The 7,291-nt window shown below is 37.0% G+C and overlaps 1 non-coding gene across 1 annotated transcript; it reads left to right on the top strand.

The window, feature by feature from the left end:
- Positions 1-4,663: 4,663 nt before the first annotated feature.
- On the top strand, positions 4,664-4,767 carry LOC112713789 (small nucleolar RNA R71). Its single transcript, XR_003158754.1, has one exon. It is a non-coding gene; the product is annotated as a small nucleolar RNA R71 (small nucleolar RNA).
- Positions 4,768-7,291: the final 2,524 nt, after the last annotated feature.

Here is a 7,291-nt window from a genome sequence, read left to right as displayed (position 1 = left end):
TTTTATGAGTCTTGGCCGTGGCCCTAAGCATTTTGTTTTCCAGTATTACCACCGGATACATAAATGCCACAGACACATGACTGGGTGAACCTTTTCAGATTGTGACTCAACTTTGCTAGAGTCCCTAGTTAGAGGTGTCGAGAGCTTTTAAGCACACTCTTTTTGCTTTCGATCATGACTTTAATCATTCAGTCTCAAGCTTTTCACTTGGACCTGCATGCCACAAGCACATGGTTAGGGACAACTTGATTTAGCCGCTTAGGCCTGGATTTTATTTCCTTGGGCCCTCCTATCCATTGATGCTCAAAGCCTTGGATCATTGTTACCCTTGCCTTTTGGTTTTAAGGGCTATTGGCTTTTTTTGCTTGCTTTTTTTCTTTCTAATTTTTTTTCGCAAGCTTTTGCTATTCACTGCTTTTTCTTGCTTCAAGAATCAATTTTATGATTTTTCATATCATCAATAACATTTCTCTTTTTCATCATTCTTTCAAGAGCCAACAATTTTTAACATTCATAAACAACAAGATAAAAAATATGCACTGTTTAAGCATTCATTCAGAAAACAAAAAGTATTGACACCACATCAATATAATTAAACTAATTTCAAGGATAATTTTTGAAATTTATGTACTTCTTGTTCTTTTGAATTAAAAACATTTTTCATTTAAGAGAGGTGAAGGATTTATGGAATTTATTCATAGCTTTAAGACATAGTTACTACATACTAATGATCATGAAGTAGAGACACAAAACATAGATAAAAACGAAAAACAGAAAAAATAAGAATAAGGAATGAATCCACCTTAGTGGCGTCTTCTTCTTGAAGGACCAATGATGTCCTTAAGCTCTTCTATGTCCCTTCCTTGCCTTTGTTGCTCCTTCCTCATTGCTCTTTGATCTTCTCTAATTTCATGGAGAATGATGGAGTGCTCTTGATGTTCCACCCTTAATTGATCCACATTGTAACTCAAATCTTCTAAGAAAGTGTTGAGTTGTTCCCAATAGTTGTTGGGAGGAAAGTGCATCCCTTGAGGCATCTCCGGGATTTCTTGGTGATGAGCTTTCTCATGCGTCTCTTGGGTTCCATGAGTGGACTCTCTTGTTTGCTCCATCCTTTTCTTAGTGATGGGCTTGTCCTCCTCAATGAGGATGTCTCCTTCTATGATAACTCGAGCTGAGTAACATAGATGGCAAATAAGATGAGGAAAAGCTATCCTTGCCAAAGTAGAGGGCTTATCGGCTATTTTGTAGAATTCATGGGAGATGACTTCATGAACTTCTACTTCCTCTCCAATCATGATGCTATGGATCATGATGGCCCGATCCACAGTAACTTTGGATCGGTTGCTAGTAGGGATGATGGAGCGTTGGATGAATTTCAACCATCCTCTAGCCACAAGCTTGAGGTCCAGTCTTCTTAGTTAAACCGGCTTGTCTTTGGAGTCTCTTTTCCATTGAGCTCCTTCCACACATATGTCTATAAGGACTTGATCCAACATTTGATTAAAGTTGACCCTTCTAGTGTAGGGGCGTGCATCTCCTTGCATCATGGGCAAGTTGAACGCCAACCTCACATTTTCCGGACTAAAATCTAAGTATTTCCCCTGAACCATTGTAAGATAATTCTTTGGGTTTGGGTTCTTACTTTAATCATGGTTCCTAGTGATCCATGAATTGGCATAGAACTCTTGAACCATTAAGATTCTGACTTGTTGGATGGGGTTGGTTAGAACTTCCCAACCTCTTCTTTGGATCTCATGTCGGATCTCCGGATACTCATTTTTCTTGAGCTTGAAAGGGACCTCGGGGATCACCTTCTTCTTGGCCACAACATCATAGAAGTGGTCTTGATGGGCTTTGGAGATAAATCTTTCCATCTCCCATGACTCGGAGGTGGAAGCTTTTGTCTTCCCTTTACCTTTTCTAGAGAATTCTCCAGCCTTAGGTGCCATTAATGGTTATGGAAAAACAAAAAAAAGCTATGCTTTTACCACACCAAACTTAGAATATTGCTCGCCCTCAAGCAAGAGATGAAAGAAGAGAAGAAGAAGAAGAAGAAGAAGAAGAAGAAGAAGAAGAAGAAGAAGAAGAAGAAGAAGAAGAAGAGAATATGGAGGAGAGGGGGAGAGGTGTATTCGGCCAAGAAGGAGAAGAGATGTTTGTGTTGTGTAAAAATGAAGAAGAATGCAGGGGTTTATATAGTGAGGGGAAAGGGAGTAGGTTCGACCTATTTAGGGTGGGTTTGGGTGGGAAAGAAATTTGAATTTTGAAGGTAGGTGGGTTTTTGGAGAATAATGGATGGATGTGAGTGGTGAAGGGGGTGATTGGGAAGAGAGATTGAGGTGATTGGTGAAGGGTTTTGGGGAAGAGTGTTTATTGGAAAGAGAGGATGAATGTTGAGAAGAGGGGAGAATATGGTAAGTGGATATCCTGTGGGATCTACAGATCCTGAGGTGTCAAGGATTTACATCCCTACACCAATTAGGCATGTAAAATGCCTTTCTATGCAATTCTGGCGTTTAAACGCCGAAGTGATGCATGTTCTGGGCGTTCAACGCCCATGTGCAGCATGTTTCTGGCGTTGAACGCCAGTTCCATGCTTGTTTCTGGCGTTCAGTGCCAGCTCTCCTCAGGGTGCATTCCTGGCATTTGAACGCCGGGATGTTGCTTATTTCTGGCGTTCAGCGTCAGATCCATGCTCTGTTCTGCCGTTGAACGCCAGCCAAATGCTCCTTACTGGCGTTTAAACGCCAGTAAGTCCTTCCTCCAGGGTGTGATTTTTCTTCTGCTATTTTTTTATTCTACTTTTAATTTTAATATTTTTTCGTGACTCCACATGATCATGAACATAATAAAACATAAAAGAACAATAAAATTAAAAATAAAATTAGATAAATAAAAATTGGGTTGCCTCCCAATAAGCGCTTATTTAATGTCAATAGCTTGACAGTGGGCTCTCATGGAGCCTCACGGGTGATCAGGTCAATGTTGTATAGTCCCAACACCAAACTTAGAGTTTGGTTGTGGGGATTCAACACCAAACTTAGAGTTTGGTTGTGGCCTCCCAACACCAAACTTAGAGTTTGATTGTGGGGGCTCTGTTTGACTCTGTACTGAGAGAAGCTCTGCATGCGTACTCTTCCTTGTTAGAGAAGGATAGCCGTGTGCCTTAAACACAAGGTAGTCCCCATTCAATTGAAGGACTAATTCTCCTCTGTTAACATCTATCACAGCTTCTGTTGTGACTAGGAAAGGTCTTCCAAGGATGATGCATTCATCCTCCTCCTTCCTAGTGTTTAAGATTATGAAATCAGCAGGAATGTAAAGGCCTTTAACCTTTACCAACACGTCCTCTACTAATCCATAAGCTTGTCTTACTGACTTGTCTGCCAATTGTAATGAGAATAAGGTAGGTTGTACTTCAATGATCCCCAGCTTCTCCATTACAGAGAGTGGCATAAGATTTATGTCTGACCCTAGGTCACACAGAGCTTTTTCAAAGGTCATGGTGCCTATGGTACAGGGTATTAAGAATTTTCCAGGATCTTATTTCTTTTGAGGTAAAGTTTGTTGAACCCATGTATTAAGTTCACTAATGAGCAAGGGAGGTTCATCTTCCCAAGTCTCATTACAAAATAACTTGGCATTCAGCTTCATGATGGCTCCTAGATATTGAGCAACTTGCTCTCCAGTTACATCTTCATCCTCTTCAGAGGAAGAATAATCTTCAGAGCTCATGAATGGCAGAAGGAGATTTAATGGAATCTCTATGGTCTCTATATGAGCCTCAGATTCCTTTGGATCCTCAATAGGGAACTCCTTCCTGCTTGAGAGACATCCCATGAGATCTTCCTCATTGGGATTCGCGTCCTCTCCCTCCTCCCTGCATTCGGCCATATTGATTATATCAATGGCCTTGCACTCTCTTTTTGGATTTTCTTCAGTATTGCTTGGGAGAGTACTAGGAGGGGTTTCAGTGATTTTCTTACTCAGCTGGCCCACTTGTGCCTCCAGATTTCTAATGGAGGACCTTGTTTCATTCATGAAACTTAAAGTGGCCTTAGACAGATCAGAGACTAAGTTTGCTAAGTTAGAGATATTCTGTTCATAATTCTCTGTCTGTTGCTGAGAAGATGATGGATAAGGCTTGATATTGTTGAGCCTATTTCTTCCACCATTATTAAAGCTTTGTTGAGGCTTTTGTTGATCCTTCCATGAGAAATTCGGATGATTTCTCCATGATGAATTATAGGTGTTTCCATAAGGTTTACCCATGTAATTTACCTCTGCCATTGCAGGGTTTTCAAGATCATAAGTTTTTTCTTCAGAAGATGCCTCTTTAGTACTGTTGGATGCATTTTGCCATCCATTCAGACTTTGAGAAATCATGTTGACTTGCTGAGTCAACACTTTGTTCTGAGCCAATATGGCATTCAGAGCATCAATTTCAAGAACTCCCTTCCTCTGAGGCGTCCCATTATTCACGGAATTCCTCTCAGAAGTGTACATGAATTGGTTATTTGCAACCATGTCAATGAGTTCCTAAGCTTCTGCAGGAGTTTTCTTTAGGTGAATGGATCCACCTGCAGAGTGGTCCAATGACATCTTGGAAAACTCAGATAGACCATAATAGAATATATCTAATATGCTCCACTCTGAAAACATGTCAGAAGGACACTTTTTGGTCATCTGCTTGTATCTTTCCCAAGCTTCATAGAGGGATTCACCATCTTTTTGCTTGAAGGTCTGAACATCCACTCTAAGCTTGCTCAGCTTTTGAGGAGGAAAGAATTTATCCATGAAGGCCGTGACCAGCTTATCCCAGGAGTCTAGGCTATCTTTAGGTTGTGAGTCCAACCATGTTCTAGCTCTGTCTCTTACAGCAAAAGGGAAAAGCATGAGCCTGTAGACTTCAGGATCTACTCCATTCGTCTTAACAATCTCACAAATTTGCAAGAACTCAATTAAAAACTGGTAAGGATCTTTAGATGGAAGTCCATAAAACTTGCATTTCTGTTACATTAGAGCAACTAATTGAGGTTTCAGCTCAAAATTGTTTGCTCCAATGGTAGGAATTGAGATGCTTCTTCCATCAAACTTGGACGTGGGTTTAGTAAAATCACCAAGCATCCTCCTTGCATTATTGTTGTTGGGTTCGGCTGCCATCTCCTTCTCTTGTTCAGAAATTTCAGAAAGGTTGCCTCTGGATTGTTGTAATTTAGCTTCTCTTAGTTTTCTCTTCAGAGTCCTTTCAGGTTCAGGATTAGCTTCAACAAGAGTGTTTTTTTCCTTGTTCCTGCTCATATGAAAGAGAAGAGAACAAGAAAAGAAGAGGAATCCTCTATGTCACAGTAAAGAGGATCCTTATTATTAGTAGAAGAAGAAAAGAATAAAGAAAGGAGAATCCAAACACAAAGGTAAGGATAAAGGCAGTGATTGGAGATGAAAAGAGGTGAAGAAAAGTGTTAGTTAATGAATAAATAAATAGAAGATGAGAGAGAGAATTCGAAAATTAATTTTGAAAAGGAGTTAATGATTTTCGAAAATTAAAGATGAGATAGAATTAAAATTAAAATTTAAAATAATTAGTTAATTAAAAAGAATTTTTTTTAAAAAAAGAGGGAGGTATTTTTGAAAATTAGAGAGGGGGAGTAGTTAGGTGGTTTTGAAAAAGATAAGAAACAAACAAAAAGTCAAATAATTAGTTGGAGGAGATATTAAAATCAAATTTGAAAAGATAAGAAGATAAGACGTTAGATAAGATATTTTAAAATCAAATTTTTGAAAAGGATAAAATTTTGAAAAAGATATGATATAAAAGATAGGATAAGATAGATTTAATTTTTTAAAGTTAAAATGAATTACTTAACTAACAAGAAACTAAAAGATAAGATTATAGAATTTAAAGATTGAACATTTCTTAACAAGAAAGTAACAACTTCAAATTTTTGAACCAATCACATTAATTGTTAGCATAATTTTCGAAAATAAAGATAAAATTAAGAAAAACATTTTTGAAAAACATTTTTAAAAATAAAATTTCGAAAATTAATAAGAAAAATGAAAAAGATTTGATTTTTGAAAAAGTTTTGAAAAGATAAGATTTTTAAAATTGAAAATTTGACTTGACTTATAAGAAACAACTAATTTTAAAAAATTTTGACTAAGTCAACTCAAATTTTCGAAAATTATGAGAAAATTAAGGAAAAGATATTTTTTTGAATTTTTAATGATGAGTGAGAAAAACACAATTATGACCCAAAACATGAAAATTTTGGATCAAAACACATTATGCATGCAAGAACACTATGAATGTCAAGATGAACACCAAGAACACTTTGAAGATCATGATGAACATCAAGAACATATTTTTGAAAAAAATTTTGATGCAAAGAAAACATGCAAGACACCAAACTTAGAAATCTTTAATGCATGGACACTATGAATGCAAAAATGCATATGAAAAACAATAAAAGACACAAAACAAAAAAACATCAAGATCAAACAAGAAGACTTACCAAGAACAACTTGAAGATCATGAAGAACACTATGAATGCATGAATTTTTGAAAAATGCAAGAGATTTTTAAAACATGCAATTGACACCAAACTTAAAAATTGACAGAAGACTCAAACAAGAATCACAAAATATTTTTGATTTTTATGATTTTATGATTTTTTTTGTATTTTTATTATTTTTTTCGAAAATATTCTTTAGAAAAACGAAAATAAAGACAAATTTTTGAAAAATTTTTGAAAACTTTTTTGAAAAGAAAATAAAAAGAAAATTACCTAATCTGAGCAACAAGATGAACTGTCAGTTGTCCATACTCGAACAATCCCCGGCAACGGCGCCAAAAACTTGGTGGACGAAATTGTGATCATCAACAATGGCTCCAAAGACTTGGTGCTCTCAAACATAAATCACCCTTTGTCACAACTCCGCACAACTAACCAGCAAGTGTATTGGGTCGTCCAAGTAATACCTTACGTGAGTAAGGGTCGATCCCACAGAGATTGTTGGTATGAAGCAATCTATGGTCATCTTGTAAATCCCAGTCAGGCAGATTCAACTATATTAAGAGATTATTGGATTTTCGAATAATAATAATAAATTAAACAGAAAATAAAGATAGAGTTACTCATGTAATTCACTGATGGGAATTTCAGATAAGTGTATGGAGGTGCTGTGTTCCTTCTGAATCTCTGCTTTTCTACTGCTTTTATCCAATCTTTGTCACTCCTTTCTATGGCAAGCTGTATGTAGGGCATCACCGTTGTCAATGGCTACA

Source organism: Arachis hypogaea, chromosome 1 (assembly GCF_003086295.3).
Source record: "Arachis hypogaea cultivar Tifrunner chromosome 1, arahy.Tifrunner.gnm2.J5K5, whole genome shotgun sequence".
NCBI lineage: Eukaryota > Viridiplantae > Streptophyta > Magnoliopsida > Fabales > Fabaceae > Arachis > Arachis hypogaea.
This window is presented reverse-complemented; position numbering and strand designations above follow the sequence as displayed.